General features: G+C 43.6%; 1 protein-coding gene across 4 annotated transcripts in view; it reads right to left on the bottom strand.

The window, feature by feature from the left end:
• LOC118088364 (rho GTPase-activating protein 39) overlaps positions 1-10,459 on the bottom strand; it is a 79,124-nt gene that overhangs the window by 51,568 nt on the left and 17,097 nt on the right. The window contains exon 1 of one of the 4 annotated variants that reach the window (XM_060277227.1): positions 2-1,156. The exons of the other annotated variants lie outside the window; for them this stretch is intronic. The gene's annotated coding sequence lies outside the window, so the exon portion shown is untranslated. Of the gene's footprint in view, position 1; positions 1,157-10,459 lie in introns of those variants that run through there. 4 annotated transcript variants of the gene reach the window in all.

Genomic DNA, 10,459 nt, shown 5'->3' with positions numbered 1-10,459 from the left:
CCTTTGTGCCTGCTGACCTTGGCTCCAACTCCCTTTTGCTTCTTATCTTGCTCTTGCGGTTCCTGATCCTGGCTCCCACTGACCACACCTTCCCACACCCCTCCAGTTTGTGGTCCTAGTCTATTCATCCAGAATCTTCTAAGGGTTTTTGTGGATCTTACTTTCTCACTCTTACTCCTGCACATTAAATATAAATACCACACTGGCCCTGGCAAAGCTCATTTCCCTTGCCCAGTCCTTAGGAATGTGTCCAGAGTCCTAGTTCAACTGGAACAGAGAAGGTATGCTTAGAACTCCCCCCCCCCCAACCGCACAAGCGAGATTCAGTACTGAATGAAAAGGTAACAGGCCAGAGTCTGACTGAAGCAAATAAAGTTCCACCAGAATTCCTGGAATACTGGATAGTGGCCAGGGGCTTGATGTCCTTCCACTGCTGTCACGCTCCTCTGAACTGCTGGAAGGTGAACAGCTGCTAAATGCTACTCATCATGCACAAACAATATTCTTCTTTTGAGAACACAGATGTGCCCATAATTCTTTAGTAGCATTCAGGAGATTCTGATCAAGGCAGGTTGCTGTTATTTGAATCTAGACAATCTGGGTCTTTGTCATTTGGAGCTGCTGTTTTAAATAATTTCCCTCTTAACTCCCCTCTCTTCAGTGCTGCTGGCTGATGTTTCAAGTGTTTGTATGGAGGGCAGCATCTAGTGACCATTGCCTGCTTCTTTGGAATCATAGCCAATCAGGTTAGGAACTATCCAGACAAGCCACACATAACCTCAGAAACTGCTCAGGTGATTTGGCATCAGGCCCTGTCACTCAGCTGCAATATGAATGAGACTGTAAGGGATACAACTGAATTTTATAAATAGATTTTCTGTGCTGGACAAGCTGCTTGTGTAATTAGTTAAACCTTCCAAGTCTCTACACAGCTGCAAACTATTTTGACCATCATAGATTGTATTACAGTGCAGCGTGTGCTCTGAACAACAACAAGGAGTGCGAACACAGGACCCCCTGCCATCTCCGCCGGGAACAAAAGTAGGGACGTTGTAGGAAACAACCATCAGCATTTTATCCATCACTACCTGACCCTGCCACGCGTTGCTGTGGCTAATTCCTGTGACTGCCCCCACCTGTGCTGATCCATGATGTATCCCGCCCCCTGCTCCCCCCACCCCCGGCTTATCCCTGCGATTCCCCCCCATCCCGACCCATGATGTATCACGCCCCCTCTTCCCCCCACCCCCGGCTCATCCCTGTGACTGGTCCCACCGTGTCCTGACCTATCCCGTCCCCTCCTTCCCCCCAACCCCCACCCAGGGGAGTCAGTACTTCCATTCGGCCTAGTCTGTAAAGGCTTTGGCCTAGTATGTAAATGGGAGCAGAGGTGCTGTTGAGAGGGAAGGTTTTATAGGTGCAGTACCAGTGTAGCTGCCGCTAGAGGGCGCTGGTTTGCACCCTGGTTCTTTTCCCAGCATGCATTTTTGTCTGAGTGGTGTGTTTTGAAACACTGGGTTTTTGGGGTTTTACCTGGCAAAGGTGTGACATCTGTCTTCGAAAATGGTACAGGATCACTCTCATATTCACATGCGGCATTGTCAAAATTTGAACGCAATCGGTCAAGCGGTTTTGGTGAAAAGTAGATACTAACGGACATGGCCAGTTTACATTTATATATATAGATTACAAAACCTGCTATCCATCTTGCATAAATGCAATACTGTACACTAAAAATATAACAACACACATTTAAATGTCAAGGAAAGCTACCACGTTACACACAACCTATTAGCTCCTCCCTGCAGAGACAAAATGAGGGTACACAGCTGAGAGTACATGCTTCTCAGGCAAGTCGTAGAAAACAGAAAGCTGCCATATATTAAATTGGACTATTGGTCCGCCTAGCTCAGTATGGTCTGCACTGATTGGCTGCAGCTCTCCAGAGTTTCACAGACAGGGCTTTCCTAACCTACCAGGAGATACCAGGACTGAATTTGGCTTCTTTTGCTGGCAAAGCATGCACTCAACTCACTGAGATATATATGTGGCTTTTTTAAGTCACTTTGAGACCTTTGTGGTATAAAGAAGGAGAAGAGGAGCTTGGATTTGATATCCCGCTTTATCACTACGCTAAGGAGTCTCAAAGCGGCTAACATTCTCCTTTCCCTTCCTCCCCCACAACAAACACTCTGTGAGGTGAGTGAGGGTGAGAGACTTCAGAGAAGTGTGACTAGCCCAAGGTCACCCAGCAGCTGCATGTGGAGGAGCGGAAGACGTGAACCCAGTTCCCCACATTATGAGTCTACCGCTCTTAACCACTACACCACACTGGCTCTAAACGACTAATAAATAAAATAATGATAATAATAATAAACCTGAAAATCTGGTAACTTTTGAAAAAGCATTATGTGAGTTACTGTGATATCACTGTGAAATAAAATCCACACCCTTTCCCCCAGTGTTTTCAGGAGGGAGTTTGATTGGAAAATATGGGGAACTTGACCAATAAAAAACAGGCAAAGGTAGGTGGTGTGTGCACATAGGCAGGAGGTGCTGTGATATGACTGCCCAAGATAAGAGAAGGACCAGACAGAATTAGCACCCACAACTTCCCCTGAATATTCAAGCCAAAGCTCACTTACTTTCAAATAATGAAGGAAGAGTTCCCTGGGTGGAAACAGGGGCACTTAAAGTGATGCGCCTCCTGGGCGCAGGACCAGATCACAGACAAATATTTCCTGAACTATTGGCAAGGCTGGATAAAGTCATTATAGGTGAAAAACAACTTTCAAATGGTTTTAGAGTATTAGGCCAGGACTGGAAGACCCAGGCTGAAATTCCCTCCTAACCACAAAGCTCACTAGCTGACCTTGAGACAGCACTGGTGGAGGAAGGGGTGTGTGGTGGGTGCGACCAGCCCCAGGTGTAATCCCTGAGGGAGGGTGACATTGCTGCCCTGGCTCCCTGGGACGCTCACCACAGGTGGCACCCCGGGACACTCGCCCCGCCCCCCACGGGCTACTAGCCCCGCCCCTGGGTGCACAGCATGTGCAGTGCTCCGGGTGCTGGAGCAGCTAGCTCCGCCTCTGTGAGACAGTACTACTTCTTAACCTACCTTACAGGTTATTTGTGAGGAAAAACCAGAGGGGGAAACTATATACAGTATGCTGCCTTCGAATCCTTGGAGGAAATGCGGGGTTTAAGTGCGGTAAATAAATTAAAATGAGCAGTAAACCTGATTTTAGGCCCATCTTATATCAACTATAAACATTACAAACTGGGCTGCTTATGTTCTAAAATGTCATATACATGTCATTTGATACAGGATTTTAATTATTGTGTCAGCTTTTGTTCTTGTTTTTTAAACCTACCTTTAAATTTATGGAAGTAAACCTGCCAATCAGAAGGTCGGCGGTTTGAATCCCCTGTAGTAGCAGCAGCAGCGGCAGCATTTCAACAATACATATACAGTACTGTACTGCTTAATTACAGAGCCTAGGGCTTGCTGATCAGAAGGTCGGCGGTTCGAATCCCTGCAACGGGGTGAGCTCCCGTTGCTCGGTCCCAGCTCCTGCCAACCTAGCAGTTCGAAAGCACGTCAAAGTGCAAGTAGATAAATAGGGACCGCTACAGCGGGAAGGTAAACGGCGTTTCCGTGTGCTGCTCTGGTTCGCCAGAAGCAGCTTTGTCATGCTGGCCACATGACCTGGAAGCTGTACGCCGGCTCCCTCGGCCAATAACGCGAGATGAGCGCCGCAACCCCAGAGTCAGTCACGACTGGACCTAATGGTCAGGGGTCACTTTACCTTTTAAACCTGAAAAAGCCTCCTGTGTTTAGAAGACACAGCTTTTATTTCCAGCTTGGCATCCTTTGTATATTCCAATAGTGATTCCCAACACAGTGGTACCTCGGGTTATAGACGCTTCGGGTTACAAACTCCGCTAACCAGGAAGTGGTTGCTCCAGGTTAAGAACCCCAGGATAACAATGGAAATCGTGCGCCAGCAGCACAGCAGCAACAGGAGGCCCCATTAGTGAAAGTGCGCCTCAGGTTAAGAACCGTTTCAGGTTAAGAACGGAACTCTGGAATGAATTAAGTTCTTAAACCGAGGTACCACTGTATAAAGTCTGGAGTTTCTTTTAATGCAGAGTATGAACTAGGCATGGGTTATTTACTGTAGCATGGCTCTGTCTAATTTGCAGTTGCTCTGCAAGGGACACTATTGTAGCTTTTTTTTATTCTGAACACCCCACACATTATCCAAATGCCAAAGAGTCAGTTGTTTGCTTCCCTGCCAAAGCCCTCTATTTACCAAACATACCTTCAAACAAAACAACCACTTTGCATATGCTCCATGCAAAGGCCTGGGACTCAGTCTTGCAGGAAATGTACTTTCCATTCTGGAAGACTTAACTTCAACAGAGTAAAAATTTGCAGCAAGCCAGTTAAAAGACACTGACTCTGAAGTTACAAATTCAAGTCCCAGAACAAACCAAAATGTTGTGTGACATTCCTCAGCATCTGCTATCAGCAAATAATAGCCTTCTGTCTTTTTTCTTTCTTTCTGGGATTTTGAAGTTTCCAGCCTTTTATGAGCCAAAAGAGAGAGCTCATTGAAAACCTGCAAATACGTGTGTACTTTGGGAAGGATTTGGCTATTTTTCAGGTAGCAAAGTCCACAAGAGACTAGTCATTAAACCTATCAAACAAAGATAAATGTTGTTTTCATTGCAACTTATGTAGTTTCATTTTTCGGGAACTCTCTCAGATTGCAGCTGTCCCTATCCACAGTTGTTTCCCTCTGTCTCTCAAAGCCGAGCACTCTTGAACATATTAGCTGCCCAAGCTTGTTAAGTGTGACTCAACTAAATCACTACAACTCTGGGATAGTGTAGAAATTTGGCGATAAGCCAAACAACAAGGAGAAAACTGCTTAGTCCACAAGGATCCAAAATTACATGTTTCCTTCAACTTCCAATTACTTTGTAAATCCAAATAGAGGCACATTGTGACTTTTGAACAGGGGGAAGAACAACCATTTTCCTGATGGTGCTAAACTGCAGAAAGGAAGCCAAATGGCTAACCAAACGAAAAAGCAAAGATCTGTTTACAAAACTGCCCTGAATAATGTGACATAAATGTTTGTTCCATAAACAAAGAGAGGTTAATAAATGGACAAATGAAAGGCACAAGGTGTAGGTCTAGCAAAACATTTTCAAACTATGGGCTTCTTCAGCATTTGCCGTAAACAAACCAATCTAAACATAGTGGTCATTGTTTATATTGCAGGACACAAACACATAAGTAAAACTGCTACTTTAAAGGCTCGGGTGGAATACCTTGGGGTTTAAATTCTGCATCCAGTTTTCAGATATTTTTATTGTGACTAACAGATCTATTTTCAAACAAGAGCACATTTGATAACTGAGCAGAAGAAGAAGAAGAAAAAACATGTGTTGGGGTGAACAATACTTTTTATCCCACAGCAGGCAAGCACAACACAGCTTGATTGTTGACCAGAGTTAACTGGCAACACAAAGCACCACAGATCAAATCGAAAGTGCCAAGGACATTTGGGGAGGGACTGTATACAAGTGTTTATATGCTAATCCTAGAAGCCTCTGAGCTAAGATGGGTGAACCAGAGCGCTTCGTCTTAGAGGATGGCACTGATATAGTGTGAACAACAGAAACCTGGTGGAACAGAGAGAAGCAAAAAAACGCCAATATCATAATGTCATCATACAAATCTATGGCGTGACTGTATTTGGAATACTGTGTATAGTTCTGATCACTCTACCTCAAAAGGGAAAATGCAGAGTTGGAAAAGGTTCAGAAAAGGGCAGCCCAAATTATCAAGGGGGTGGAGTTACTCCCCTATGGAAAATATTATAGCATTTTGGGACTTTTTAGTTTAGGGAGAAGGCAAGCAAGAGGTGACCTGATAGAAATTTATAAAATTATGCACAGTGTGAATAAAGTGGATAGAAAAAAGTTTTTCTCCCTCTCTTCTAAGACTAGAACTTGTGGACACCCAATGAAGATAAATGTTGGAAGATTTGGGACAGATAAAATAAAGTATTTATTCATGCAGTGCATAGCTAAACTACAGATCATGCTCCCACATGAAGCAGTGACAGCCATCAACATGGATGGTTTTAAAAGAGGATTAGACAAACTCATGGAGGATAAAGCTATCATAGAGTCGGAAGGGAGCTTAAGAATCATCTAGTCCCCCAACAATGCAAGAAGATGCAGTTGTCCCATAGAGGGATCAAACCTGCAACCTGGCGTTATCAGCACCACAATCTAACCAACTGAGCTATCCAGGCTATCAAAGGCTATGAGCCATTATGGCTATGTTCTATCACCACTGTCAGAGGCAGGGTACCTTTTAATACCAGTTACTGTACTGGGAATCACAAGTCTGAGAGCTGTTGTGCTCAAGTAGTCTTGCTTGCAGGTTTCCCACAGCCATCTCATTGGCCACTGTGAGAAAGGGATGCTGGACTAGATGGGCCATTGGCAGGCTCTTTTTGTGTTCTTTTGAATTAAAACCTATAATAGGAAAGTTTCCCTTTCTATTATAGAATATGCCGCTTCCACTGACGTTCTCTCAACAACTCACATGACAAAAATATCAAAGCAACGGTGATCAGCCGACTGCATAACATTTACAATTATCATGTGAAGGACAACACAGATCAATTCCTCTCAGCTTTCTCAAACGCATTTCTAACCAGATTTCCTTGGTGTCAGCTGCACCTATTCAGCAAACCCAATATCAATGATGTGCCAACAGGGACTGGGCCAAATCTTGCTGTGCTGATCCTTATTAGTCTAAACCAGGGGTCCCAAGAACTTACCGGGCTTCGGGCCGGTGCCCGCCGCGCCGGCCGCGTGGCGGGCCGGAGGGCAGGGGAGTGCGCGCGCAGCGGGCCGGAGGGTGGGGGAGTGCGCGCCCGTGCGCATGCGCACACGCACACGGTCGGAAAAAATCGCCGAAAATCGCTTGTGCGCATGCGTATGGGCCTTCCCCGACCCGGAAGTGCATCAGGAATGACCTCTTCTGGGGTCATACGCATGCGCACAAAGGATTTTCGGCAATTTTTTGCCGATTTTGAATATCGCCGCCCCGCCGCGCGCTGTAAGAGCGGGCGGCGGCAGCGGGCGTCGTCGCGGGCCGGATTGGGAGGCCAATTGGGCCGCATCCGGCCCGGGGGCCGTAGTCTGGGGACCCCTGGTCTAAACTGCAGACCAGGAGATTAGCTGGAACACAGATCATGCAAGCCCCCACATATTTGTGCACCTTCATTTTTTTGGACACTGCTTCTAGTTTAAAACTTAAATTATGCAGTACTAGAAGCTGTGGCTTAAACACAGCCTAAATTTCATATGTATTACAGTATTTCCACTAGACAACAGTTCCAAGTGAAAGCTATCAAAACTCTTTCTATGGGTTGCTGCATCACAAAATGAAGAGATAGTAAAGTATGGGCACATTCTCTCTTACAAATTCAAAGCTCCACTCACTGCATAGTGCTGGGCCAATAAATTCATTGCCAGTCTCTCTGCTCCCCTTCCAGCCATTCTCCCTACCCCTTGCGCTGAGTTCAAGTTCAGACAGAATCAAGCACAAGTGTGTTTAAGTACAGTGGTACCTCGCTAGACGAATGCCCTGCTAGACAAATTTTTCGCTAGACGAATGAGTTTTGCGATCGGAGGTTGCCTTGCAAGACGAATTTGTTTTGTGAAAAATTTGTCTAGCGAATCGCGGTTTCCCATAGGAATGCATTGAAATGCAATTAATGCGTTCCTATGAGCAAAAAATTATAATAATTCAATGCATTCCTATGGGATTCACAAGATGATTTTTTCGCAAAACGAATTGCCTCACAGAACGAATTAAATTCGTCTTGCGAGGCACCACTGTAATGTCTTCATATTTCAATGCCAGGCTGGAAAACAAACACATTCCATTTAATTGTCCTGGGTATGGATGTCTTGGCTTCAATTTGGCACTTTATGCAGTCCAAAACTCAAGGAATGCAAAGGGCAGCATCTGAAATATAACTTCTCTTTTGACTGGTTTTCAAACAAGTCTATCCCAGAAGGAATGGAAATGCATTGTGTAAAAAGAAAGTGAGTGGCAACAAAGTGTTAGCAGCTGAGGTTATGCTGCATCCGTTAGAATTTCCTGACTGTGTCTTGAATGGCCACTTGCCAAGACAGTAACTGTTCTATTCAGTTGCAGCTATAGCTAGCCAGCTCTGATTCTGAGGAAATATGGCCCTTTTCAGTTACCTCTAAATAGGGGAGAGTGCACTCTTTTAAATGTTCAACTACCACTTTAGCAGGCATCACCATTTCACCCAAGCTTCTTACACTGGCTCATCCAACTCTGATAGTTTCTGCACAGCAATGAACTCTGGCGTATAAACTATGCAGCATCAACCTACACCAGGCTTCCTCAACCTCGGCCCTCCAGATGTTTTGAGACTACAATTCCCATCATCCCTGACCACTGGTCCTGCTAGCTAGGGATCATGGGAGTTGTAGGCCAAAAACATCTTGAGGGCTGAGGTTGAGGAAGCCTGACCTACACTTCGTCAAGAAACAAAATAAAAAAATTATTTCCAGGAGCACCTTAGAGACCAACTAAGTTTGTCATTGGTATGAGCTTTTGTGTGCATGCACACTTCTTCAGATACACTGAAACAGAAGCCACCAGACCCTTATATATAGTGAGAGGGTGGTGAGAGGTATTACTCAGAAGAGTGGTGGGAATGGGTGATTGGCTGATAGGTGTGGTAAACCTGTTGACGACTGTTAATGACTGCAATTGGTCTTACAGGAAAAAGCATGGGGTGAGATGGCTAAAAATAGCTTTATCATGTATAATGAGGTAAGAATCCAATGTCTCTCTTCAGATCTCCATGGTTTTAAGTTTGGTAATAAGTTGCAATTCAGCAACTTCTCTTTCCAGTCTATTTCTGAAATTCTTTTGTAATAAGAAAGCTACTTTGAGATCTTGTATAGAATGTCCTGGGAGAATGAAGTGTTCTCCTACTGGTTTCTCTGTCTTGTGATTCCTGATGTCAGATTTATGTCCATTTATCGTTTGGCGTAGGGTTTGGCCTGTTTGTCCAATATAGAAAGCTGAAGGGCACTGTTGGTCTGAATAGAGACACTGGAAAGAGAAGTTGTAAGACCAATTACAGTCGTTAACAGTCGTCAACAGGTGACTTCTGTTTCAGTGTATCTGAAGAAGTGTGCATGCACACGAAAGCTCATACCTATGACAAACTTAGTTGGTCTCTAAGGTGCTACTGGAAAGAATTTTTTTATTTGGTTTCGAGCACGGCAGACCAACACGGCCACCTACCTGTTACTTTGTCAAGAAAGGCTTGAAGTCCGCTAACCACCACAAATTATGACAAAACTCTGGTAATTTGAGATTCTGAGACCATAAAGGTTTGGAGGCAGCAAGGATCTGTGATGGTACTTTTAACACATCTCCTGTCCACAAGGACTGTAGGGAAAGGCCTAAGTTCCTATGAGGGCATGTTGCTCAATTATTAAAACATGTTTTTGTTTTAATTATAAGTTGCATTTCTTTGTTTCTCAATTTCACCCTTTTATTTGGTTATGTATATATGGTGGCATTTTATGCATTGTGATTTGCTGTTACTTTTATTGATTATACTTTAGCAATTATTTACTGTGATTGTTAAGAGTAAATTTCCATGTAATTATTATTTGCTGATATTTTCAGAGTTAATTTTGTTCTGTACTATTATATTCTAATGGATTGTTGAATATTGCTTTATTTGATATAAGTTGTTTACAGTATTTTAAAGTTATGTTTAAAGTTACCGTAAAGTTACCTATAAAGATTTTTTTGTATTGGATCAGATTATTGTAAGGGGTGTGATCTTTGTGGTATATTTTGTTGTTGTAAACCGCCTTGTGTATAGTAATATAGAAAGGCAGTATACAAATTAAAAGTGAAATGGAATGAAAATGAAATGTTTTCTTATTTCTGTAGTTAACATCTGGGCCAAAAGAGGTTTATTGATGGCCAGCATGATGCTGTGGCTAACAGACGCATCCAGAGAAACACGAATATGTAGAGGAGATTATACCCAGAGAGATGACTTCTCATAACAGATGTTGCTCTTTAGTAGTTAATCTAATGTAACTAATCTAGGCAAACTAACTAGAAAAAGGCAAACTCCATTGTGAATGGATAAGAGAAACACGGGCTTATCTATTTAGAAACTTTAGATAATGAATATGTACACTGAAATATATACTCTGTGGTAATTACAGAGGCCACTAACAAATGATAAGGGGTTTCTTTTGTGGGGGTTGGTTAGTCAGCAAATGTACTAGAATCATGTTTACAGGGTTCTTTCATGCTAATCATCTGCTGATTTAAGAAGCTACTGAAGGA

This window comes from Zootoca vivipara, chromosome 7, assembly GCF_963506605.1.
Source record: "Zootoca vivipara chromosome 7, rZooViv1.1, whole genome shotgun sequence".
Classification (NCBI taxonomy): domain Eukaryota; kingdom Metazoa; phylum Chordata; class Lepidosauria; order Squamata; family Lacertidae; genus Zootoca; species Zootoca vivipara.
The sequence above is the reverse complement of the archived record's forward strand: the minus strand, read 5'-3'. Positions and strand labels throughout refer to the sequence as shown.